Below are 27,593 nucleotides of genomic sequence, written 5' to 3'. Positions count from 1 at the left end.
GCAGATGCCTCCTTGGTACCAGATTCCAAGGGGAATTAGGAGGAATTGTGGGGAATGCCATTTCACTTGAAACATTACAGGCATTTAAATGTGCCTGATACTATATGGGACCCTAAGTAGACAATATGTATTTACCTCCATATTGTTTTAGAGTGAACATCAATAATCTTTCTGATATAAATAGCTGCTGAATTGGTCTGTGAAAACCTCAAGAATGAGACAAGTAAGCCATAGTGCATTGTCTGCCCATTAAAGCCAAAATGCTGTCCTCCAGGCACCTGTCCAGCCAGTTGCTGTACATTGCAGGCACACATCTTCCTGCAAGGCATCCTGGGAAAGTCAGCTTCAGAAAGGTCAGCTCACTCGGGAGCAAACAAGCTCTCACGAACTATGGGTATCTTCTCAGTCATAAACCCAGTTCTAGGAAACGGTATTTACCGGTTACAATATTGCTGGAGTGCTTAGGTGGGTCTCCAGATGCCAGTGAGACCCCAGTCCAGCCAGTGTTACAGGTTCTTGATATCATCACAAGACAGAACTCAGAGATGAGTCAGAATGAAGTGAAAGGCAAGAAGCTCTTATTGCAAAGTGAAAGTACCCACTCGAGTAGGAGTGTGAGTGAACTTGGGAGAGTGACTCGTACACAGTGGAGTTTGGGTTTCTAATTTAATGAGCTCTTCTAATTAAAAGATGGAACCATGAGGGCTTCTAGGAAAAGGTGGAAATCTCTTAGAATTTGAGTGTCACTCATTTTTCTGATAAATATGGGCATGATCGGATCTGTCATGGCACTGGTGGGTGAGTGATTCAGGAGAATAATGAGTGTATAATTAGGTCTGGGGTAGGACATGGGTCAAATTCAGTGTCAGACTTAGCTGGTTTCAATCATCTTAGCCCCCATCCTGTTAGCTAGAGTCTTATCAGCCCAGGCTCATCTTTGTCCTTGTAGCTAATTTTAACACCTCCTTTCTTGCTGTTGGTGATATTGGTGCATGATATTTTCCTGCTTCTCCTGTAACGACCCAGCATTCCTATTTTATGGGCGTTTTCTTAAATTAGGGGGTGAAATAATCATTAAATATCCTGGAAAAGGAGAGCATTTCAGGGACCCCTGGTTACTAACCCAAACTTTCTCTCTTATTTATTTCTCTCTTATCTCTCTTATTATTTGGCTTTGCCTAGAAGAGTCATGGACATGTCACTCTGACCGGGGTTTTGGCCATTTTTCTTATTTTGAGTTTTCTGTTATCCTGTAGTTTATTTGCCTAGTTCTTATTTTAGCTGTTGTTTAGGTTTTTCCATGTTTCTGTCACCTCCCAGGGCTATGCTCCTATCAGCAGAACACAGCCAACAAATCATTAGTTTGCTAATAACACAAGTTATAGCAATGTAGTCCACGGATTGACTACTTCTTAGTCAAGTGTCCACCCCTCATCCAATCAGCTGTGGCCTTAGTCAGGTGTCCACCCCTCATCCAATCAGCTGTGGCCTTAGTCAAGTGTCCACCCCTCATCCAATCAGCTGTGGGCTTAGTCAGGTGTCCACCCCTCATCCAATCGGCTGTGGCCTTGCTGAAGGTGGCATTTGGAAGTCAGCTACCTACTCCGCAGGATGTGTGGGCAAGAAATTCATCCTGAAAGTGATGTGGACAGACGGTCCTCTGAACTATGGTTAGTACAGTTATGTGTCATTTAATGACAGCGATACATTCTGTGCAATGTGTCATTAGGTGATTTTGTCATCTTTCAAACATCATGGAGTATACTTACACAAGCCTAGATGGCATTGCCTTCAACACACCTAGGCTATATGTTATAGCCTATTGCTCCTGGGCTACAAAACTGTATGGCATGTTACTGTAGTGAATACTATAGGCAATTGTAACACAGTGGTATTTTTGTGCAAATAAATATATTGAAACAGAAAAGGTACAGTAACAGTATAAAAAATTTAAAAAGGGCACACCTGTATAAGGCAGTTACCATGAATAGAGCTTGCAGGACTGGGAGTTGCTCTGGGTGAGTCAGTGAGTGACTAGCAGTGACTGAGTGTGAAGACCTAGAACACTGCTGTATACTACTGTAGACTAAACATCATACACTTAGGCTACACTAAAATTTTTAAAACATTTTTCTTCAATAATAAATTAATCTTAGCTTACAATAACTTTTTTACGTTGTAAACTTTTAAATGTTTTACAACTTTTCAACTCTTATCACAATACAACTTAAAACACAAACACAGCTGGGCATGGTGGCACACTCCTGAAATCCCAGCACTTTGGGAGGCCAAAGTGGGCGGATCACCCGAGGTCAAGAGTTCGAGACCAGCCTGGTCATCATGGCGAAACCCCATCTCTACTAAAAATACAAAATTAGCCGGGCTTGGTGGCACATGCCTATAATCCCACCTACTGGGGAGGCTGAGGCAGGAGCATCACTTGAACCTGGGAGGCAGAGGTTGCAGTGAGCCGAGATTGCACCACTGCACTCCAGCCTGGGCGTCAAGAGCAAAACTCCATCTCAAAAAAAAAAAAAAAAAAAAAAAATACATTGCGGAGCTGTACAAAAATATTTTCTTACTTTATATCCCTATTAAGTTTTTTTCTCTTTTTAAGAATTTTTGTTTTGTTTTTTACTTTTTGAAATTTTTGTGAAAACCTAAGACACAAACACACGCATTAGCCTAGGCCAACAAGGGCTCAGGATCAGTATCACTGTCTTCCATCACCGCATCTGGTTCCACTGGAAGGTCTTCAGGAAAAGTAACACACATGGAGATGTCATCATGATAACAATGCCTTCCTCTGAATACCTCCTGCAGGACCTGCCTGAGGCCGTTTTACAGTTAATATTTTAATAAGTGGAAGGCATATACTCTAAAATAACTATTAAAAATTGTGTACATAAACCAGTAACACAGTTTATCATCATTATCAAGTATTATGAACTGTACATAATTGTACGTGCTATGCTTTCACACAACTGGCAGTATAGTAGGTTTGTTTACACCAGCATCACTACAAACACTTTGGCTGCATCACTAGAGGATGGGAATGTTTCAGCTCCGCTATGATCTCATGGGACCACTCTCACATACGCGGCCCGTCACTGACAGAAACGTCATCATGCAGCAGAAAGCTGTATGTTGCATTTCACAGATAAGGAAACTGAGGCTCAGAGAGGATAAGCAACTTGCCCAGCTCACTCCCCAAGTTCAGGGACTGTATCTGGTTGCTGTTACCTAGTCGTAGTACTCACAGCACTGCCTGTATTATTGAAGAGCGCTATATTGAAGAGTGTTATTTGTTGAATAATTACAGGGACAAAGGACTCCAAAACTGTGGTCTCTATACCTGTTGTTCTCAACCTTGGCTGTGCATTAACATCACCTGGGAGGGCTTTTAAACTCCCAGTCTTCAGGCAACACCCCCAGGCCAAGTAAATTAACGTCTCTGCTCCTCACATGATTCTAATACGCGCCAAAATTGGAGATCTCTGGTCTAAAGAAGCACTTTTCAGCTTTCAGTTTGAACTAAAACAGCTGGAGAACTTGTTAAAATGCAGATTCTGACTCAATGAGTCTTGAATGGGCCCAAGAGTCTGCATTTCTAAAAACTTTCTGGTTGCCTCTGAACTGCCTTTACGATACTGCAATTGTTATTTTCAGGAGGGCTCTTTCCCCCACAGCTATGATGAAGATGCATTTCATAATGTGTTCACAGGAGAGGTGGTGGTGCTTAGTAATTAGGAGCATAGAGACTAGGTGAGCTATTCTGGCTTGGAAACCTGCTACTGCCACATAATAGCTATTAATATAAAGTCTGAACAATTTTCTAAACTGCCCTGTGCCTCAGTTTTCTTATATGTAAATCAGATATAAAAGAGTACCTATAAATAAGTACTTATAGATATTAAATGTGTAGACACATGCAAAAGACAGAACAGTGCCAGACATGTTGTAAGTGCTCAGTAAGAGTGAGTTCATTGTTGTTATTCACTGAGTATTTCTGATCTTTCTTAAGCTAGAAAGGTCAAGCGCTCTGGAGCTTGACCACCTGGGTTCAAATGCCACCTTCACTCACGTTAACAGTGTGGTTTGGGCAACCGACTTTACCCCTCTGCACCTGTTTCTTCAATGTGCAAATGGAAATAAGAAGATCACCTGCCTCTTAGGGTGTTCTAAGGATAAATTATATGCAATGCACTTAGAATACAGCCAGACTAAAAGGTAAATGGGCCACAAATGTTTATGATTGTTGTCATTATCGTTATTACCACCACGTGCCAGGCACTGGGGATGCAGAGGTAAATCAGAAGCTTCAAGCGTAGCCCTTGTTGGAACTGAAAAGAAATCGCAGATGTAAAACCTTTGATTTAATGAGGTTTTACAGTGTCCAGTCATCCTTGAAGAGCAAGCAGAAAAAAGGAAATTCTGTCAGTTGATATCTCCTGTATCTAGTCATTCTCTTGGTTTACAGCAGTTATTTTTACTCTTTGCTTTAGGACTCTCATTTGCTTAAAACTGATGGCTTGAAAAGGGAAATTCATCTGGATTCCCTCACCAAGCTGACAGTCCACTGCCACTGTTATTACAATGATTTATCACTACTCTTTCCACGTGGATGGTGACAGGCAAAGGAAGGGGTTTGCCATCTTACATCCCGACTTTGATAGACACATTCCCCGAAAAAGCAGCTTGTATCTTCCAATCTCACATCATAAGAGCTATAATCCCTGGTCCAGCTAAACCAAAACCTCCCCAAGACACATCAGATAATGATTAAACTACTGTTTATATAAGTAATTGCCAGGTACACTACATGAAAAGAATTAAATTTATCAGTCACCAAATAGTAATTATTAATATGGATTCGTGTGTTTCCTGAATAGCAGCATATTTGTTGTAGAGATTTCAGCAAACACCCAGTTTCTGGGAATGTGTGCTTTCTACTCAGCATGCTGTATGTCTCTCCCTCAGATTCAGGAATGCTGAGAAAAGAACTCTGAGTAGAGATTCATGCAAAGGAAAATCATGAAGTATATGTTGTTATTCTTTGTATGAGTTAATACACACACACATTCACTCTGTAAGCTGGCAAAAATAATGACCCAAAAAGGGAGTCGAAAATATTATGTGTAAGTTGGAGTTTGAGACCCTGATTCGGACAGGAGAGGGAAATACCGGGTAGAAGAGGGCGGTTCCCTAGCAAAGGCCCCACGCTCAAGCCTGGAGACCCATGGGCCTAAGTGGGAATAGACATTTCCGTTTTCGCACCTAAGAAGTTGCCTTTTGGCCCACCATGCCCCCCATCCTGTACCCATATAAACTCCAAACCCCAGGCTCCAGAAGCAGACAGGCAGGTGAGAAGACGAGGAGAAAAACAGACGAACAGAACGGAAGAACGCGGCAGAGAGAGAGGAGGAGGAACATCTGAACGCCAAGAGGAGTTTGGCTGGGGGCAGCTGGAGAGGGGTTCAGCCACTGGACAGCCAGGCTCCAGGGGAAGATCCTCTTCCCACTCTACCCTTCCTTCCGGCTCTTCATCCATCCCACTGAGAGTCACTTCCATCACTCAATAGAAACCTCCACATTCATCCTTCAGGCCCCTGTGTGAACTGAGTCTTCCAGGATGCTAGGAAAGAGCTCAGAATACAGAAAGCTGTTACGCTGACCCACTGCCCTTGCAAAAAGGAAGACAGTCCATTGAGCAATCTGCAGACGGCAAAGCTAAAAGAGCATTATAATACTGGAGCAGCAGACATCCATCCTTAGACACTACTGTGGGGCCGGAGCCCAAAGCCCTCACCCCGGCTCCTGCACCGTCCCATCTTTGCGCTCTCCCTCTTCTGAGAGGTTTGAGCAGCAGCAGCAACCAACGAGGTGAGCTACACCCCTGTCTCACGTCCTGCAAGGGGGATCAGGGAACTCTCCGATTTCAATACTTTCTGTATTTGTTTCTTAGGGCTACCATAACAAATTGTCACAATTTGGTAGCTTAAAGCAACAGAAATTGGTTTTCTTGCAATTCTGGAGGTGAGGTATTCAAAATCAAAGTGTGGCAGGGCCAAGCTCCTTCTGAAAGCCCTAGGAGGGAATCTGGACCCTGCCTCTTCTGCTTCCCAAGGGTCCAGGCATTCCTTGGCTCCTGGTTGCATCATTCCAATCTCTGCCTCAGTCTTCTCATCTTCTCTCTGTGTCTCTTTTGTGTGCCTCTCATAAAAACACCTGTGTTCAACAAATTTTATGGGAGGCCATTAGTTTGGATTAACCACCTGCCTGAGGCCCCAGCATCAGACCCAAGGAGAATGGAGTCACTTGTGCTAAGTGCCACATAATTAAACTGAACTTTGAAATGGGTCAGCTTTCAAAAACAGAAAAACAAAACAAAACAAAAAAAAACCCCAGGAGATCCCAGTCAACCTGAGTGTCAGTTTAATTTAAAAGTCCTCTCTGTTTTCACCTGAAAAGGAAAGTAACTTTGAAATAACCGATCTGCATTTTGTCCCCTGATTCTGCTTTCTCCAGACCTTTTCTGGCTCTAAAGCCAAACCCTCTTTTCTCAGCAGCTGAACCCAGCCCAACTCAGCCAAGAGTTACTCTTGCAAAAATGGTTTATTTCTGTGCAGAAGCATATGCGTCATAAAGCTAATGAGCTTAAGCGTCAGGGCCCTGAATAGCAGAGACTCTCTCAAGGGGGCTACAGGCATTTCATATCCATAATCTGTTATTATTTTTCTTAAAGAGGCTCCCAAAATTCTAGATGTTTAATGCCTGAAAATCTTGGATCCACCCCATCTTTCTTAGTATATCCAATGGCAGTAATAATTTACAGGGTACGTAATAGGGGCTCAACATATATTAGTCAAACTAATATAACAGCTATTGCCGGGCGTGGTGGCTCACGCTTGTAATCCCAGCAGTTTGGGAGGCCGAGGCAGGTGGATCACCTGAGGTCGGGAGTTCAAGACCAGCCTGACCAACATGGAGAAACCCCATCTCTACTAAAAATACAAAATTAGCCGGGGTGGTGGCACATGCCTGTAATCCCAGCTACTCGGGAGGCTGAGGCAGGAGAATCGCTTGAACCTGGGAGGCGGAGGTTGCGGTGAGCCGAGATCGCGCCATTGCACTCCAGCCTAGGCAAAAAGAGCGAAACTCTGTCTCAAAAAAAAAAAAAAAAAAAAAAAAAAAGAATGTTCCAGGTTGAGAGGATAGAAGTGCTATAGAGAGAAAGAACATCATATGTCCAAGGAACTGAGAGAAGGCAAATTAGCTGCTGCACAGACAGTGAGGAGGATCTTGGTATAAAATGAGACTGGGAAGGCAAACCAACCATGCAGGACCCCTTGAGCCCTATGAAGATGGTCAGCCTTTATTATAAGAACAACAGCAAGTTAGTCTGAGTGTTGGGCAGGGTGGGGAGCACAGATAAGAGTAATGACATGACCAGATGTCTATTTACAAAACGCTCTGGCTGCACTATGGAAATCAGCAGGGGCAAGGCAGGGGTGTGTAAGAAGATGCAAGTAGCAAGCTATTGGGGAAGACCAGGAAAGAGGTGACTGCGGCATGGTGGGTGGTGGGAGCAGTGGGAAATAAATGAAAAGAATTGCAGAAATGGAGAGACATTAAGAGTAAAATCCTCATACTTGTTGCAGGATTGGCCATGGGGAGTAATGGTGAAAGAGTTGTCAAGGATAATGTTAGAGACTGTATATTTATGTCTCCCCAAATTCATACATGAAAATCCTAACCCCTAGGATGATGGTATTAAGAGGTGGGGCCAGCACAGTATGGTGGCACATGCCTGTAATTCCAGCACTTTGGGAGGCCAAAATGGGTGGATCGTTTGAGCCCAGGAGTTTGAGGCCAGCCTGGGCAACATGATAAAACCCTGTCTCTACCAAAAATAAATAAATAAAAATTAGCCTGGTGGGATAATGCATGCCTGTAGCCCCAGCTACTCAAGAGACTAAGGTGGGAGGATCGCTTGAGTCTGAAAGATGGAGGTTGCCATGAGCTGTGATTGTGCCACTGTACTCCAGCCTGGGCGATAGAGTGAGACTCTGTCTCAAAAAAAAAAAAAAAAAAAAAGGGGTCTTTGTGGGGGTCATTAGGTCATGAGGATGCATCCCTCTGGAATAAGACCGGTGCCCTTATAAAAGAGGCCCTAGTGTACTGCTTTGCCCCGTCCACCACATAAGAACATAGCAAGAAGAAACTTGTCTATGAACCAGTAAGCAGGCCCTCACAAAACACCAGACCTGCCAGCACCCTGATCTTGGACTTCCCAGCCTCAAGAACTATGAGAAACAAATTTTTGTTGTTTAAACGCTACCTAGTCTGTGGTAATTTGTTATATCAGCCCAAATTGACTAAGACAGAAAACTACTGGATCATTTGGGTTGCACCAATGAATAGTGATGTGTTAACTGGGATGGAGAACTCTGGAAGAAAACCCATTTGTTTGGATTGGGAGGGGAGGGTTAATGAATTTCAGTCTCTTCTAGGACTTACTGAATCCACAATGACCTTGAAGCATCCAAATGAATATGTCAAGAGAGAGTTGGACAACAGGATTCTGAAATGAAGACATCAATCTGGGACTGAATAAGTGGTAACTGAAGTATTGGCTGTGGATGAAACCATGTAGGGAAAGAAGACAGTGGAAGAAAAGAGATGGGCCCAAAACCAAGCCCAGAGAAACATCATCTGGCTGGGTAAAGAAGGATCTAACTACAAAGGAGGGAGAGAAGGAGCAGCAGCGAGAGGACAACCATGAGAATGTGGGGTCAGAACAGTCCAAAGAAGTGTGTTGACAGGAAGCATGTGGTGAGTGAACGGAGCTGAGAAGGCAAGGAATTTGGGGTCTGGACATCATCGGGTTTAGTGGCCTGAAGGTGCTGTGGCTGAGCTCCTCAGGGGAAGTGGTTAACGAGGGCAGGAGCAAGATTGGAGTGGGCTCTATGGGGAGGGAAGATAGAGTGTGGTGCTGCAAGGATGTGGGGTTGAGGAGAGATTGTTGAGTGTGTTTGTTTCTGATTATGTTGTTGCTTTGGCTTGTTTTTTATTTCTAATGCCAAAAAAATGAACAAACAAACAAAACAGTTGTTTTCATAAGCCAGTGGGAGAATGTATTTGCAGGAGCAGTTTGATTAGATGAGAGGGAAGGGGATCATCGTTGGCATCAGGTCTGAGAGAAGGGAGGAGGGGATGGAATTCAGTTTGCAGGTGGTGGCATCGGCCCAAGGCAAGAGGAGAGACATTCCTCTGTTGTATCAGGAACAGAGGTGGGAGAGGTGGAGGCAGTGGGTTGCATGGGAAGAAGGTGTCTTTTGATGGCTTTGTTTCCCGCTGAGAGTGAGGGGGCAGCAGGAAGAAGAGGCAGCAGTTTGTAGAGAGTGAAAGAAGGGATCTGAAAGATTTCAGCAAGAAGTTAGTTCTGCAGACACCAGGTGATAGATATGGTTTGGCTGTGTCCCCATTCAAATCTCTTCTTGAATTGTAGCTCCCATAATTCCCATGCATTGTGGGAGGGACCTGGTGGAAGATAATTGAATCACAGGAGTGGTTTCCCCCCTACTGTTCTCATAGCAGTGAATAAGTTTCACGAGATCTGATGGTTTTATAAGGGGTTTTCTGCTTTCACTTGGCTCTCATTCTCTCTTGTCTGCCACCATGTAAGGACGTGCCTTTTGCCTTTTGCTTTCTGCCTCCTGCCATGATTATGAGGCTTCCCCAACCATGTGGAACTGTAAGTCTATTAAACCTCTTTTTCTTTATAAATTACCCAGTCTTGGCACAGATCTCTGGGCCTCATCCCTTCCCAAGGTGCTCTTGGCTTGTATGAAAGGATTTGTACCAGCATCACAGGAGGTCCTTGATGTGAACAGAGGTCCAGGCAAGAGGACTTCATTTCCCGTCTCCAGGCAATTGTCTGCCTTAGCAGATTTGGAGATTTGACTGCCTTTTTGAGGCAAACCATTTCTCTCTTCCAAGAAAACCATGAGGTTTTTTTTTTCTTCTTTTTTTTTTTTTGAGGAAAATTGTAAAGTCATTGTAGAGGGAGAAATGGGGACTTGTTGGTCAAAAGATACATAATTACAGTTAGATAGGAGGAATATATTTCAAGGGATTTATTGTACAGCAAGGTGACTGTAGTTAATACACATATATTTTATTCTTGAAAAATGTAAAGAGAGAGGATGTTACGTGCTCTTGCCACAAAATAACTATGTGAGGTAATGCATTTGCTAATCAGCTATATGTAACTATTCCACAATGTGTATATATCAGTGTGTATATATACTTTATATATGTACTATATATTCTCCAAGATGTGTGTGCATATATATATACACACACACATATACTGCATATTATATACATGATAAATCATACATGGTATCTATAAATTTAAATAATAAAAATACTAAAAAAAAAAATAAAGCCACACAAATTGGAACAGACATTTTAGAGGCCTTGCTAAGTGTTCTGCCTGGTGATGTAAACTTATATATGCATTTGAGCCAGAACAATGCCTCACTGGGTCTGTGGCATCGGTTTGGTCTGTTTGGATTCAGATGTCATGGGGGCTGAGCTGTCACTTGTTCTTCAGGAGATGTCTGTACAATGGTCCCCCTTATCCACAGCAGATACATTCCAAGACCCCCAGTGGATGCTGGAAACCCTAGATACTACCAAACCCTATATATACTATGCGTGAACTTCTATTTTCTTCTTCAAAATTTCACAAATAGAAGATTCATTCTTAGCATAGATCTTAGCAACTTCAGCATATGACTTTTTTTATTTCCTTAAGTAGAGAACTTTCACCTCTTCACTTAAAGGAAGCACTTGTTGGCATATTCAAGCTGGCACCATTCCTACTCTTGCACTTTGGAGCCATTATTAAGTAAAACAAGGGTGATCTGAACACAAACACTGCTATACTGCAGCCGTCGATCTGATCACCGAGATGACTAAGTGTCTAACAGGCAGGGAGCGTAAATAGCACTGGACAAAGGAAGGATTCACTTCCCCGTAGGAAGGCTTGATATCTCATCAGCCTACTCAGAATGATGTGCCATTTTAAACTCCAGAATTGTTTATTTCTGGAATTTTCCATTCAATATTTTCAGACTGCAGTTGATGGCAGGTAACTAAAACCACAGAAAATGAAACCCTGGCTGAGGGGGGACTACTGTATTCTTACTTAAATTTGATTCTAAGTCAGGAGGCCGACTAAACCGCATAAAGCAATTAGCAAACTGTCCATGACAAGTAGAGACAGAAGTTCAGAAGAGAAAATGCAGCAGTGGTCAGAGTCATCAGGGAAGTTTCTAAAAAGGATGTACTTGGAGGAGGCCTTGAAGGACAGAGAGGATTGGGGAAGTGAGGGGAAAGAACAAGCATTTCCCGCCCATGAGGGGAGAAGCTTTTATGTGATTTCTCTGCACCCTGGTCTGGCTTCATCACTTACTGACTGCGTGGCCTTTGGCAAATTACTTAACCTCTGTACACCTTCTTTTCCCTAACTGCAGCGAGATCATATTGGTACCTGTCTGTAAGGCTGTACTGACGTAATTCTTATGATGTTCTTACCACAGTGCTTGGGTCATATAAAAGCATCCTGTAAGGATGACCAATATTTTTTTTTGTTTTGCTACTGTTGTATGCTAGAATATTAAAAGAACAACTATTTCCACATGCCAAAGTGAACGTGGAGGCCACCAAGAAGGACTGGCCAAGAAGGTATAAATGGACACTTTGCAACTCCTGGCCCTCACTCATCCCGAGGGAAGAAAAGGATCAGAAGTACACCATTCCTTGGGGAAAAAGGTTTGTTTTAAGAGGCTGTGGGTGTGCTTTTGGTCTACCCTCCTAAGGGTAAGGGTGAGGGGCACCTCCAGCTGGGGAAAAGGGCTTCATAAGGACTGCTTGGATGGGCCTGGTGTCTGACTCAGACCCGGGAAATACTAAAAACACAGACTCTTCCCCTCTGCTAGTGGAGAGGGGATGCAGCACCTCATTGACCTGGGTCCCAAGGGTTTATTGGCATTTAAAAAAAAGGCCTGAGTGTTTCCTGTTGGCCACATCTAGGCCAAATGCAAGAAGGAGCCAGCAAGAGGACCCATGAATGTCACTGTCAACAAAGACCTCAGGAAAATAAGTTGGAAATGCCTAAGGGCTGAGAAAGGAGCTATAAGTGGCCAGTTAGAACCAAGACGCATTCACACACATCAAGGGAGAATCAGGTAGGGAATGACTAATCAAGGTATACGCTGATGTCACACTGACATATGGAAGGTCTTGGAAGGTCTTTTCATGATCACAAAAGACATGAGTTTTCCTGTATTTCATTCAAGATTTGTTTCCTAGATTCATCTAGCCCTACACTGTAGGTATAAATAGGCGTTGGAGGGAAGGAAGAGAGTTGTTTTCTGATTACATCCCGTGGTGTATGTTAGTTCAATGTGCTGATTATAATTGTTATTATTATTCTATTCTAATTACCTTCTTCATTAGACTTTGAACAACAGGAGAGCAGAAATCCCATCTTGTTCATCTGTGTATCCATAGCACCAGCACAATACCTGAAATACCGTGAATATTTAATACATTAATGTTCAGTGAATGCACGTGTCAACATCCCACAGGAACTGGGGGCCGAGTATGATTCCAAATGGAAGTAGTCCTTATTCAGAGTGGACATCCAGATCTGCTGTCTCCCAGTCAGGGGAAAGTTTTGCCAAACACAGGCCACCTCTAATTCCCTTTTAAATTGTAGTCAATGTTTTCACCCTGAACTCCAGACTTGTATAATTATACCTTATAACTATGGCACACAAAGTTCCACAAGAAGGAAGACCCATCAAAATTTATAAGGCAGAGTTTGCATCTCTGATTTTAAATGGGCTTAACCTCTCGGATTAGAGTAGGTTTTCCATTCCTGGGAGAGAGACGAGTGTTCAGGAATTCCAAGAACAATCAGGGCAGCGGTGCCCTCCAGCCACCGTCATATTCAATCTCGGCTCAGCTGGAACCGAAGATGGGGCCCAAGTGTGTGTGGGTTTCTGAAAGAAGAAAGCGAACATGTTGGCTGATCACAGCAGACTTTTGATTTTTTACAGGAAAAGGAGAAGAGGGCAACATAAAAGATTGAGAGTCAAATATAGAGACACAAAAAGGTGCCTGTTTAACACAGAGATGAAGCCACCTTCTCAGAGGGGACTGCGTGAAATCAGCACAGGATGGATAGCAGCAGCCCCACCCAAGCCTAGGATCCAGCTGCAGGGGCTCTGGAAACACTCAAAAGTAATCAGAGAAACAGGGAGGTTCCTCAGGCCTCAGATGCACCTAAGGAAAGCTGAAATCTAGGCAACTGCCAAAAACAGGATGACACTAAAGTAGACAGGCTCTGTGCATCTAGAAGGAGAGTCCAAGCTGATAAATTGTGATGGTTTAGCCAGGACTGGTCAGGGCAGAGAGACAGTGCCTGGCAGATGAGAGAGGTGTATGCTCTCCTGGTCCAGGGAGATTCACCTAACTTCCAATGACCTTCTAATGCTTTATCAAAAGCATCCATTCTATACTCACCAAATAGTCTTCTGATTACCAATTTAGCTTCATGGATTTGGGAAAGAGTTTTAAATAATCCAGAAATTGGTAGGTATAATATTCTCTGCAAGTGAATAAACTTGGACTTTGGCTTATAAATCTGATGTTAGAACAGTCTTTCTCTAAGAATAACTGTAGGCTTTTGCAAATCCACCAAACTGTGGTGATGCATTGAGGGCCATCCTCAGTGGATGGGCAGCCAGTAACAAGTCTCTCTGAATTTATCTTGATTGGTTTCTTGTTTATAAGTCATTTAGAAATACTAATACACGGCATTAACCACACACACACACACACACACCACTCACAGAGAACTCCTACTCATACTTCAAGGTCCAACTTAAATGCTGCACCTCTGAGAACTTTTTCTGCTTAGCCAGTACCTTGCAGGAGGGCAGGGTGAATAAAGGAGACCACAGAATAATAGAATCTTAAAGAACAACTTCTTACAAACTCTTTTTAGCTAAAAACTCATTCAACCAAAAGCTGATAAGGACGCCAGTTGGTAAAACATACAAAGTGAAACTTCTCTGGCTGCAGAAGGAATAGGAAGCCAAGAACCTGCTCCCTGGGCTTCCCCAATCCCTCTCATCACACTGAAGCCCCTCATACCACACTTTGAAAACCCTTATCTAGTCTAACTCTCATCTTACAAATGAGAAACTGATCTGGAATCTAATGTCAGAAAACAGTTTATGCAATCATGTCATGTGGTTCTCACAAAGCATAGATGATAAATAACATGACATTTATGCTATCCATTCCCAGCCTTGGTAGGCATAAGTAATTAATCCCAGATGTGGCCTCAGAATCCTTCTCAACACGCTGTTCCAGTACGCTAACACTTGATTGAAGTTGACATGTAAGACAAACTTATTTACCATTCCTATTTGAAAATTAATGTTTTCCCGTCCTAAATGTTAACATATTTTATATTTATCATATCAACCCAAGTAATTAATATTTCAAAGTATATAAAAGGCTTTAATATTATACACAACCCAATAGATATCTTTTTTTCATCACTTCTCCATTTAGGTAATGGTCTTGAATTACGCATTTTGGGAGTTGACCTTCCAAATCTAGTGGTGTTAAGTACATAACTATTATCTAATTACATTTCCTTTACTAGATTAAAATATAAAAATAAACATTTATATCTCTTTCTTGGTGGTGGTGTCAAAGCCACCTCAAAAATAAAAAGGTTGGGGGAGTATCTTCTTTTTAACTGACTCAAGTTTGGTTGATTCAAGCCTAAGATTTTTAAAAATGGCATATTAAATTCCAATTCTAGCTGAGCTATTCTCGTTTTTTAAAAAATATTCAGCTCTTCTTTATTAAGATTTTTTTTTCTGGGGAAAGAAATGAATGTTTTTGGCCAATTAATTTGGCTGATTTATGTACAGTGATTATGGACAACGGCCCGGGTGAGCTTTAAGACACAGCATACAAAGAGAGAACCAATCTCTTTCCCTAGATTCCTGCCTAGGCTTTTAAAACAGGAATGTCTTTCCTCTTGAAAGAACTTGGGAGAAAGTGATTGTCCTTTTTACTATCATTTTATTCAGCCTGCCCCAGAGAGAAGGAGTCACTTATCTGCTTGAGCAGGTTAGGACCAATCACTTACGCCCACTTGGTAGAGTCTTCACCATCTCTCTCATTCCCTGGGGCCTGCTGGAACGTTGACTGTATATAGATTCTCCCCTTCATGCAATGATGCTTATGCAATACTTTAGCCTTCTAAAGCTGACCACACTAGAGAAGACAGGCCTTTCCTTTCTCTGGAATTAGGAATGAGCCTTGACAGAGATCTTCCTGTTACCTGTCTCAATTTTTAGCAGCAAATTCATTTTGATTTTTTGGCTTTAAAGTATGAATCTTCAAAGGATTGATTTATTTGGAGGTCTACATGAATATCTGATTAGCTTCTCCATATACTGATGTATTTCATGGTGAAGAAGGAAAGAATTTTCAAATCCTCAGGTTAACTCTGAAGTCAGAATATCCATCCTACTGCCATTGTTTGAGGGCTAAAATAACTATGAACTTTTGATAAACTTTCTTCCAAAAATCTACCTGTCGAATACTTTGACTTTGGGCCCTTATACATAAATTTTTTTCAAGATCTTGGAAATCTTTATGGAAATGTTTTCACTTGTATTTTAATAACAATAATTATAAGTGGAAAAAAAAGAAATTATTCATATAGTAGCATATAGTAGCTGGGTGTACTAAATGGTCCAAATGAAAAATAAGTCTTCTTTCCCTCTCTGCAACCAAGAGTCCCACTACTCAGAAGTAACCATACATAAATGCTTCTTTAGTGTAGCTCTTACTGACTTACTCCTTAATATTAAAATGTATGCATACCTTATTCTTCTAATTTGATAACTTGAAGCATTAGGTACTAACTTCATACTTTGAAAAATGAGGAATTAATTCATTTATACCACCTCTCATACTCTTTTATGTTTCTGCCAGCCACTTTTTAAAATTCTGTGAGTTACATTCACATGTCTAAATTATGAATTTTTAGTCCTGAAACCATTGACTTTACACAAGGTCTTGACCCCTTAACTTTAGACAATATGTTAGGAAAAGGAAATTAGTGCCCCTACATTTGACTTAACATCTCCTCATAGTCTTCTACCTTCTGCCTCCCATCTGCCCCTCATTCCAACATGTCATTAACTTTATATGGTCAATGTCAAGGTTTATAACATTTATATTAATGTTAAAAGCATACTAAGGCTGCATGCTTTGCTTATAAGTTGATTCCAAACTGAAAGCCAATAGCTAGCTTTAACAACACATGATTATGTATATACTATTCACTGCAAGCCATGAAGTATGTAATTGGACCAGCAGAGAAAACACTAGTACTAAATCACTAAACATGTTCTGCTCAAAGGAGAAAGTAATTATCAAAACCTCGGAGGAATAGAAATAGAGCAGCATATTTGAAATATATATACATAATAATTAAACCGTATACTTTCACTGTAGTACTAAGATCACTCAGTGTCTTCCACCCTCTGTTGGTTGAAGGACATCATTTTTTTCTTGGATGTATTTTCCAGGGCTCTTTCCACTCCATGTTTTAGTGTGGACTAACTTATTTCCATACCTGCTGCATTTTTTTCATCCTGGTATTTTTATCATATTCCTGGGTTGTGTCCACTTTTTCTTATATCCATGTCTGCAATTTTCTTGGATTTTTTTTAATTGAACGTTTGATCTTATGATAATTATAGATGTATATGCAGTTATAAGAAATAATACAGAGAGATTCCCAGGTACCTTTTACCAAGTTTAACCCAATGGTAATATGTTACAAAACTAGAATGCAGTATCAAAACCAGCATATTGACATTAACACAGTTAAGATTCACAACATTTCTCATCATCACAAAGATCCTTCATGTCACCCTTTTATGGTCACACTCTTCTCTCCCACCTTAACCCATGGCAACCAGTAATCTGTTCTCCATTTCTATAATGTTGTCATTTTAAGCATGTTATACACATGGAGTTATACAGTATGTAACCTTTGGGAATTTGATTTTTTTACAGTCAGCATACTTCTCTAAGGTTTACCCAATTAATTGTATATATCCGCAGTTTCATCATTTTTATTGGTGGATAGTGTTTCATGGTATCTATGTACCAGTCTTGTGTCATTATTCATTATTTATAACATTAGCTGTAGGTTCTGTGTAGATGCTCTTTATCCGGTTAAGTTCCCTTAACCGGATGTTTTTTAGAGGGAGTCTCACTCTGCCACCAGGCTGGAGTGCAGTGGCACTATCTCAGCTCACTGCAACTTCCGATTCCCGGGTTCAAGCGATTGTCCTGCCTCAGCCTCCTGAGTAGCTGGGAGTACAGGCGCACACCACCATGCCCAGTTAATTTTTGTATTTTTAGTAGAGATGGGGTTTCACCAAGCTGGCCAGGATGGTCTCAATCTGCTGACCTCATGATCCGCCCGCCTCAGCCTCCCAAAGTGCTGGGATTATAGGCATGAGCCACCGCACCCAGCCTTTTCTGAAAGTTTTATCATGAAGACATGTTGAATTTTATCAAGTACTTTTTCTGTATCAATTGATATGACTGTAATTTTTTTCTTCATTAGCTTGATAATAATGATGGATGATACTGATTGACTTTTAAATATTGAATCATCCTTGCATCCCTGGAATTTAGCCTATGTGGTCATTTTTATATGTATTGCTAATAATTTGTTAAGAATTTCTGCATATATATTTATTATAAATATTGGCCTTTAATTTTCTTTTTTTGTATTGTCTTTATCTGATTATAGTATCATTGAAAAATAGCTTCATAAAACGAATTGAGAAGTGCGAACTCTTCTTGTATTTCCTGGAAGAGATTGTGTATTAGTGATGTTAACTCTTCTTTATGTAGATTTCATTATGTTTATTCTATTTGAGTTTGCTTAGCTATTTGAAGCTGTAGATTTATGTCTTCTGCCAAATTTGGAAAAATTTCAACCATTATTTCTTTGAATACTTTTTCAGTCCTGCCCTGCTCTCTTTTTTTCTCTTTTTAGATAGCCAATGACACAAAAATTAGATCTTTTGTTGGAGTCTCACAGGTCCCTAAAGTTTTATTCATTTTTATTTTTAGTCTGTTTTCTCTGTTTTTCAGACAAGGTCACTTCTATCCCCCTTTTTTTTTTTTTTTTTTTTTTGAGACAGACTCTCACTCTGTCTCCAGGCTGGAGTGCAGTGGTGTGATCTCGGCTCACTGCAACCTCCGACTGCCAGGTTCAAGTGATTCTCCTGCCTCAGCCTCCCGAATAGCTGGGATTACAGGCGCACACCACCATGCCCAGCTAGTTCTTGTATTTTTAGTAGAGATGGGGTTTCCCCATGTTTGCCAGGATGGTCTCAATCTCCTGGACTTGTGATCCACCTGCCTTGGCCTCCCAAAGTGCTGGGATTACAGGTGTGAGCCACCACGCCCGGCCTATCATCCTATCTTAACTATAGAAATTACCCACTTTATAGAGGAGATAGAAATATTTTCATTTTTCCCTGTCCCTTCTATTCTGCCACTGAGTCTGCCAACTGAGCTTTTTATCTTGATTATTATATATTTTACTTGTAAAATATCCATTTGGCTTCTTTACATGTTCTATTTCTTTGCTGAGACTTTCTATCTTTTCATTTGCTTTAAGCATGTTTGTTAATGCTCACTGAAGTACTTTTATAGTGGCCCCTTTCAAATTTAGGTAAGTCTGATATTGAGATGTGACCATGTGCTAGCAGCCCTCACTCTTGGCGCCTCCTTGGTCTCAGCGTCCACTCTGGCGGCGCTTGAGTAGCTCCTCTCTGGGCTGGCTGAGGCGGAAGCTGCCTCCCTCTGCTTGTGGGGAGGTGCGGAGGGAGAGGCTCCGAGGGAGAGGCGCCGGTGGGAACCAGGGCTGCGCAGGGCGCTCGCGGAACAGTGCGAGTTCTGGCAGGTGCCGGCGCAGGCTCGGCGGGCTCCGCACATGGAGCGGCCAGCTGGCGTCGCCAGGCCAGGGCAGTGAGGGGCTTAGCACCTGGGCCAGCAGCTGCAGGGGTTGCGCAGGGTCCCCCAGCAGTGCCGGCCCGCTGGCGCTGGACTCAAATTCTCACTGGGCCTCAGCTGCCTCCCCTTGGGGCAGGGCTGGGGACCTGCAGCCCGCCATGTCTGAACTCCTCCCCCTGCAGTGGGCTCCCGCCCAGCCTGAGGCTCCCCAACTGGCACCGCCCCCTGCACCGTGGCGCCAGTCCCATCAACAGCCCAAGGGCTGAGGAGTGCAGGCGCCGGTTGGGACTGGCGGGCAGCTCCGCCTGCAGCCCGCAGCCCGCAGCCCCGGGGCAGGATCCACTGGGTGAAGCCAGCTGGGCTGCTGAACTAGATGGGGACTTGGAGAACTTTTATATCTAGCCGGAGGATCGTATGTGCACCAATCAGCATTCTGTGTCTAGCTCAGGGTTTGTAAATATACCAATCAGCACTCTGTGTCTCACTCAGGGTTTGTGAATAAACCAATTGGTACTCTGTATCTAGCTAACTCTATCTAGCTAACTAGCACTCTGTGACAGTGTGTCTAGCTCAAGGATTGTAAACGCACCAATCAGCACTCTGTCAAAATGGACCAATCAGCTCTCTGTAAAATGGACCAATCAGCAGGATGTGGGTGAGGCGAGATAAAGGAATAAAAGCAGGCTGCCCGCCTGCCAGCGGCAACGGGGTCCACCTCCACAGTGTGGAGGGGTTGTGCTTTTGTTCTTTGCAATAAATCTTGCTGCGGATCACTCTTTGGGTCCCTACTGCATCTATGAACTATGACACTCATCGGGAAGGTCTGCAGTTTCACTCCTGACAGCCAGACCATGAACCCACCAGAAGGAAGAAGCTCTAGACACATCTGAATGTCTGAAGGAGCAAACTCCGGACAAAACTCCGGACGCACCATCTTTAAGAACTGTAACACTCAGCGGGAAGGTCTGCAGCTTCACTCCTGAAGCTAGTGAGACCACGCCCCCACTAGGAAGAACGAACAACTCCAGATGCGCTTCCTGTAAGAGCTGTAACACTCACCACGAAGGTCTGCAGCTTTACTCCTCACAGGGAGACCACGAACCCACCAGAAGGAAGAAGCTCCAGACACATCTGAATGTCTGAAGGAACAAACTCGGACACATCATCTTTAAGAGCTGTAATACTCACCGCGAGGGTCCGCGGCTTCATTCTTGAAGTCAGTGAGATGAAGAACCCACCAATTCCGGACACATTTTTCTGGACACAGTATCTGTGTCATTTTGTTGGCATCTATTGGTAGTCTTTTTTCATTCAGTTTGAAAATGTCTTGGCTCTTGGTATAGATGATTTTCACTTAAAATTTGGATATTTTGGTTATAATATTATAAGACTCTGGTTCTTTTTTAAACATTCCATTTTAGTTGGCTTCTTCCAACATCACTCTGGCATGGGATGGGGGAGCACCAAATGTTATTACTGCCCAGTGGGGGTAAAGTCCAAATTTCCCACGTGGCTTCCAGTGACACCCAAGAAAGGGCATGCCTCATTATTGCTGGGCTGAGTGGGAACTGCATCTCCCCGCTAGGTTTCCATGGATATTGTCCTGTCCAGGAAGAATAGGAGTGCCTTATTGCTGTTCACCACATGGCTTCCTTAGCACATGGGTAGGGTGCAGGGAACAAAGGTTGTCTTATTACCATAGAATGGTGGTGAAAGTCCTGCTCTCTACTTACCCTTCTTTGACACCATCGTGGTAGAGTACTGGGTTACCTCATTATAGCTCAACAAAGGTGAAAATTTGGGCTCCCCATGATGCTCTTTGCTGGCATGGGTGGAGGTGGGGCCTCAGGTTTTTTCCCTGTGGTGTTTGGCTTAGGCAGAGCAGTTATTGTCTAAAAGTTTCCTCTCTCACTTGGCTGACTTTCCAGTCCTTTGGCTAGACAGAGCAGGCTTTGGTCAGGGCCTTTTTCGTCTGTTCCATTTATGTTACTGGGTTGCCAGCTTCTTCAATTCCAAGACTGAGATAAATGAGACAAAAAAATTCTTGAGGTCCTTAGCTGATCTACCTTCTTTTCTCCAGCTTCCAGAGTCGTCTTATGTTTGTTTGATATATAATGTCCAACGTTTTTTGTTGTACTTAGTGGAGGAAATAGGAAAAAGTATGCTGCTCCATCTTCTGAGAAATGAAGTCTGAAATTCTTTTTAATTTTTCTGGAGTACATATATATTATTTTCAGACAGTAGCTCTTAGAGGTAAAATATCTGAATCCTTGCATGTCCAAAAAAGTTCTCTACTTGGCCCTCACTAGATACATATTTTGTCGTGAGAATAAAAAGACTTTGAAGTGGAATCACCTTTAGTTTCAGCTTTAATGTGTAAAGAACTTGGAAATTATCACTCCCATCTTTACAATAAGAAAAGGCTGAAAGAAACTGAAATTAGTGACTTGTCTTGGACCCACCAGAGAACTGAGATCTCAGGACAAATTATCACCTTGAAACCTGGAGAGGTGAATAAATCCAAGTCCCAACAGATATCTGTTTGCTTGCAAGACAAGTCACTAGAGTCATAAACAGGTAAGAACACTTAAATGGTAATTTTGGCAAATCGTTCAGTGCTGAATATACTAGCAGGAGAATGAGAGCCTCCTAAGGGCCACATTCCTAAGTTTTACTTCCTGGAATTCGACCAGGTTTTCATGATGAAAAGCCAAGAAAAATCCTCTAGTTATTTTGGCAAGGACAAGGTAAAAGGGGAACCATTGTCAGCATTCTTCATAACAAAGGCCAGAGGATTTTACCAGAGTGTTATTCCACTTGGGGCAAGGGCATTTTTTCCCACTCCAGTCCCGTCTAGCTCTCCTATCTCACCTCAGTCAGGGAGGTTAGGAAAACTAAGAAACACCTGTGAAGGTAACAGCACTGAGACACAGTTCTATTAAAAGAAAGAGATCTAATTGTAAGATTAGAGAATGCTTCCCCTCCCCACATTTTGCCAACAGAACAAAAGGACTCCTGTACAAAGAATGGATTACATCTGAAAGAGCAGCAAAGTGTAGACTCTTCCTGAGGAGGAGTACTTAGGTAAGCCCAAAGCCAACAGAGGAGACAAAACAAGGTCGCTAAAGGAATTCAAAGTCTGGCACCTGCAGCTACAGTAAACATTAAGCACAATCCAACTCCTTGCCAAATTAGCATAAAATTTCCCATGAAAGGCCTATTTACCTCATTTCCTTTATCCAACATGTGGAGTTTTCAACAAAAAATTACCAGTCCAAAAGGCAAGAAGAAACACAGTTTGAAGAGACAAAGCAAACATCAGAACCAGACTCATATATGACATGGGCGTTGGAATTATCAAACACATATTTTTTTAAATCATTGCAATTAATATATTAAGAGCTCTAATGGAAAAAAATAGACAACTCACAAGAAATGAGTAATGCAAGCAAAGAGATGGAAATGCTAAGAAATAATTTTTTAAATACTAGAAATCAAAATCATTGTGTACTCATTTTCTAGGGCTACCATAATAAATTATCAAAAATTTTGTGGAATTAACAGAAATTTATTCTCTCACAATCCAGAGGCTAGAAGTCTGACATCAAGGTCTTTTCAGGTTTGTGTTTTTCTGGAGGTTCTGAGAATCTCTTTCTTACCTACCTCCTTCTGGTAGTTGCCAATAATCCTTGTCTTTAGATGTGTCTCTCCAGTTTTTGCCTCCATCTTCATATGGTGTTCTCTGTGTCTCTTTGTATTTTCTCTTCCTCTAAAACTACAAGTCACTGCATTTATCTTAAGATTTAACTACATCTGCAAAGACATCTGCCACAGGTGTTCCTGGTTATCCATGGGGAATTGGTTCCAGGACTCCCATAGATACTGAAATTCATAGATGTTCAAGTCTCTTCTCTAAAATGTCATAATATTTGCATATAACCTGTGCACATCCTCCAGTACAATTTAAATTATCTCTGGATTACTTATGATACCTAATACAATGCCTATACATCACTTCATTCATGTGGATTCAGTGGAGTACTCAGTGTGCAGTAAATTCAAGTTTTGCTTTCAAGAGCTTTGTGAAATTGTTTTTTTCCAAATATTTTTGATCCACAGTTGGTTGAATCCACCAGTGCAGAAACCATAATGTGGTGGGCCAACTGTATTTCCAAATAGGTACTGGGGGTTAAAACTTGGACACATATTGTGGGAGGAACACTGTTTAACTCACTACACATTGTAAAATAAGTGGATAATATCCTTTACGTACTTAACAGTAGACTGTACGCAGTCAAGAAAAGAACCAGTAAGCTTAATGAAAGGTCAATAGAAATTTCCCAAATTAAAATGCAGAGAGAAGAAAAGAATAAAAAAGGAACAGAACATCCAAGAACTGTAGGAAAATTCCAAAAAGTATAATATACGTGTAACTTGAATAGCAGAAAAAGAGAAAAAAAGAGCAGAAGATATATTTGAAGAAATAGCTGATCACTTTCTAAAATTAATAACAGATATCAAACCACATTTCTGGGAAGCTCAGAAGACATAAATCAAGATAGAAACCCCCAAAAATCTACAGATAGACGTATCATATTCGAACTGCAGAAAACCAAAGACAAAGGGAAAATCTTGAAAGAAACCAGATTAAAAAAACATGCTGACTATAGACAAACAAGGACAAAAATTAATAGCAGGCTTCTCATAAGAAACCATGCAAGCAAGAAGAGAATGGGATGAAGTGTTTGGTGTTGTAACAATTCTAGATTCAAAATAATTTTCCCATTGAATTTTAAAAGTGGTGTTCCATTTTATTCTAGCCACAAATGGTGCAGGTAGATAGTCTTATGTCAATCAAAATTGTGTTCTTTTGTAGGTAATGTGTTAAGTCTTTATAGATGATTTCACATTTTTCTCATTCTTGAAGCTTTAAAATTTTAATAGTATGTATGTATTAGTGAACATTTGTTCTTGCACCCTGTTCAGTGCTGAGAACATGCAATCTGAAAACATGCACTCTTCTTTAGTTCAGGAAAATATTGATTCATTATTATTGTACTACTGCAATTACTATTACTATTACTACTACTGCTGCTGCTACTATTATTAATATCATCTTCTGCTATTTACTACTACTATTACTACTGCTACTATTTTTAACGTGATTCTCATCATCATTGTCATCATAATCATCATCATCATCATCTCTTCCTCTTCATTTTCTCCATTTGCTCCTTCTATAAGTCCTTTCTATTCACTGAGTGTTGGAATTCCAGACTGATCTTCTATATTTTGCACTCACAATTTTAATTTTCAACAAATCCTTTTATTTTCTGATTGTTCCTCTTTTAGACAGCTTGTTCATGTTTTATGGATTCGACATCTTAGAACATTTTTAAAGCTGGTTTCTATTTCCTAAATTACTTTGTTTCTTCTGAGTCAGCTATTTTGTTTGTTCATTTCTGTCTTCTTTTTGGGGGATCTTTCTTTTTCTTAAATCTTAGGTTGTCCTTATTTATCAACCTTTACATTGATAAATGAAAAAGTAGGTTGTTGAAATAGGTGGCTCACAAAATGTTCCTCTGCCTTATGCAAATCTATTTGTGTAAACAGTCTTTTAACTTTCATCATTGCATCCTGGTGTCAACTTTTTGTTGGGAAATAACAAGGTAATGCCCACACGGTCCAGGTCAAGCAGGAGAGTGTGGTGTTTCTTACATTGTCCCTTTCTCCAAGACCAGTGTGGTTGTAGAGACATAGATGGTCTTAGAGTCCTGGGAAGTGAGTGGCAGCAGAATGAGCAGAATAAAAGTCCAAGCAAAATGAGCCAGCTGAGAATTAGGAGAAGCAGAGGAACAAGCCATGTGGTGGACCTGTGAGAGGTCAATATACAGCAACTCTCTTTTGCCAACTAGATTACCAAGGAAGTCTTTGGAAGAAAAGGGGGACTAGAACCTTCTGATACATGAGTAGCTGTATCAAACACTGTACAGGAGTGGCTACTCACTTCCCTCCTATGTTGTTGTTCTTGAACTTCAACTTGCTTTGTTGTATCTTTTAGTGTAAGAGACGTAAATCATTGGTAACAGGAGACAGCATAGAAGGTGAAATTTCAAACTTTATATAATAAAAAAAAGATCATCTATAAGTAGTAACTTTTTACTCAGGAAAATATAAAGTAGAAGTCATGGAACATAGAGCACAATGAATGAAGCATGTAGATCAGCCTAATGGCCTCAATTTCCAATTTAACTTAATTTCTTAGATGCTAGGGAAAATAGGAGACCAAACTAGTTACATAATTCTGTAGACTAGTTCTAAGTGGGGGACAACGCATTTTGTAAAACTGAGTTTTAAAAGTAATTTCTGATGTGGTGGCTCACACCTGTAATCCCAGCACTTTGGAAGGTCGAAGCAGGTGGATCACTTGAGGTCAGGAGGCCAGGAGGCCTGGCCAACATTGTGAAATCCCATCTCTACTAAGAAATACAGAAATTAGCCAGGCATGGTGGCAGGTACTTGGGAGGCTGTAATCCCAGTTACTTGGGAGTCTGAGGCAGGAGAAATGCTTGAACCCAGAAGGAGGAGGTTGCAGTGAGTCTGGGTGACAAAGTGAGACCCTGTCTCAAAAATTAAAACTTAAAAAAAATAATAATAAAAGCAATTTATCATGTCAGACTTAAGGTGAATGGAAATAAGCAACAGGAAAGATAATATCATAGTAGTGATGATAGCAACAATAGTAGTGATGATTACCATTTTTTGAACATTTGGTATGTGCCAGGCATCATGCCATACACCCTACATGGATAAAAATCACATATCTCTACTGTGTAATGAGGAAAGAGACAGCCAGAAACTCTTAAGTTGCCAAGACCACAGGTCTCGTATATTGCTAAAGTAATATTTGAAACTGCATCTGTCAATCTTCAAAGACTGTGCTGTCAGTTCCTAGACCCAGCTGCCTCTTCAAAAGGCATGAGGCTATGACACTGACATAACTCAGCAATGGGGCTTCTGTGAGTGACTGACGTCACATAATGCAGACACAGGGGTTTCATAGGACACACCAACCCTTTACACACTGTTTCCCACTTAATTTGAACAGGTAGCACTTTTCTATAAACTGTATCTCCCACTTATGTCAGCAATAGTTTACAAAACAATGGTTTACAAAGTGAGCACCAAGAAAATAATCACATGATTCTAGACACTTAGACACAGCAGAAAGTAGAGAACTCCTTAGTCTTTTTTCAGTTTTGCCTTTTATATGATGTAAGGTGCAACTCCTCACCCTCCATCAATATGTGTTCCCATCAATGCTGGGTACCAGGTGGTGGAGTTAGATGGCCATGACACCTTTACACACAGCCAACCCTATCCCCAACTCCCTCCCCATTAAGGCCATTGACTTTCGGCCCTATCGTGTCCCCTTCATTTTTCTACCAAGCCTAGACTTGACATTTTTAAAGGGAGCATGATTCCACAAGTCCATCATTATTTCTTTATGGCTTATACAATGTTATTTCAATATTGTTTAAGGTATTTTGAAGTGTTAATGAGTAGAGAATGTTTAGATGGTAGAATCCAATCTAGATAATTAGTATTAACTCTTATGAAAATATTTTTTCTTTCAACTTTTTACATTAACAAAAATGCACCCCTGCCGTGTACATGTAGATTCCCGTATGTCGGTTCCAGGTAGTGTCTGACCCACCTGGCTATCCTGGAAGACAGTTCACCAAAAGCAGTGAGGGGCTTGCGGATAATGTGGAGTGAACCTGATGAGGTCAATCCAGTGGAAGGAGCAAGAACAGAACAGAAAGGCTGTAAGTACTTTAGTGATAGTGATATGAAACCAAGGCCAGACTGGCTGATCATCATAGTCTTTTATTCTCTGGCATTCAGGACTAAAACAAGTCTTTATGATTCTGTACCAGTTTATCTATTAAATGCTGTAATAGACTACTTCTCTGTGGGCTTTTTTTTTTTTTTTTCATTCATCATCATCTTTCCCAAGATGTAAAACACATCATTTTGATATTTGTCTGATTTGATGTTGGACATGGGAAAGTCAAAAGCTGTCTCATGATAGCAAATATAGCCTGCACATTTCAGTGTTTATGGGTAGAACACAAATTGATTAGGGCTCATGGAAAGATGATACAATGGGACTTACAAGGCCAAATTTGGGAGGAGAAGGTCATTCCTCCATAACTTCTGGCCAGTGTCAAGTTTATCAGAAACCATAAGCTGTTAGGGTGATTGGGGAACAAGGGACTAAACTTGGCAAAGTGCAGTGAAAGGGATCAGGAGCCTTACTCTATGTATAGGCCCTGCAATCAAGCGTAGAGGCATCCACACACTTGCTTCTATGATATGACAAGCAACAATAAAATGTCCTATGATTCTCCAAATGAGACTGGTGTGTTTTC

At 41.4% G+C, this 27,593-nt stretch overlaps 1 long non-coding RNA gene across 1 annotated transcript in view; it reads left to right on the top strand.

The window, feature by feature from the left end:
• The first annotated feature begins 1,590 nt into the window (after positions 1-1,590).
• The window catches only part of LOC126960084 (uncharacterized), a 41,445-nt gene continuing 15,442 nt past the window's right edge, over positions 1,591-27,593 (top strand). Inside the window, exons 1-2 of the long non-coding RNA XR_007727702.1 lie at positions 1,591-1,670; positions 26,860-26,987. This is a non-coding gene — a long non-coding RNA (uncharacterized LOC126960084). The remainder of the gene's footprint in view (positions 1,671-26,859; positions 26,988-27,593) is intronic.

This window comes from Macaca thibetana, chromosome 7, assembly GCF_024542745.1.
Source record: "Macaca thibetana thibetana isolate TM-01 chromosome 7, ASM2454274v1, whole genome shotgun sequence".
NCBI lineage: Eukaryota > Metazoa > Chordata > Mammalia > Primates > Cercopithecidae > Macaca > Macaca thibetana.
Note: the sequence above shows the minus strand (reverse complement) of the source record. Positions and strands in the feature narration are given on the sequence as shown.